This window comes from Penaeus monodon, chromosome 25 (assembly GCF_015228065.2).
Source record: "Penaeus monodon isolate SGIC_2016 chromosome 25, NSTDA_Pmon_1, whole genome shotgun sequence".
NCBI lineage: Eukaryota > Metazoa > Arthropoda > Malacostraca > Decapoda > Penaeidae > Penaeus > Penaeus monodon.
This window is the reverse complement of record NC_051410.1, coordinates 4,484,209-4,484,490: the sequence shown is the minus strand read 5'-3', so window position 1 is coordinate 4,484,490 and position 282 is coordinate 4,484,209. Positions and strand designations below refer to the sequence as shown.

General features: G+C 31.6%; 1 protein-coding gene across 1 annotated transcript in view; it reads left to right on the top strand.

Annotated features, from left to right (window-relative positions):
- Positions 1-282, top strand: part of LOC119589307 (hemicentin-1-like) — a gene marked incomplete in the record, with an annotated part of 75,735 nt that overhangs the window by 55,528 nt on the left and 19,925 nt on the right.

Genomic DNA, 282 nt, shown 5'->3' with positions numbered 1-282 from the left:
TCATTAGCCAACATTCATATCAAAACTGCGTTAGATTTCATACTGAGTATTAATCTTGCTTTTGATAGTTATTGTTTGTGATAAAGTTTTATTTGAAGCAATAAAGGGAAATCCAATTGTTTTCCCCCCAGTCATTGATCTAAAGGTGATTATTGCAATAAAGGCCAATATTTAAGTGGCTGATAACACCATGGAATGATTATAATTAGTGAGGATCTAGGAAATAAAATATATGAATGATTTTGAAAGTGCTTTGTCATGATCTGATATTGCTGACAGCTG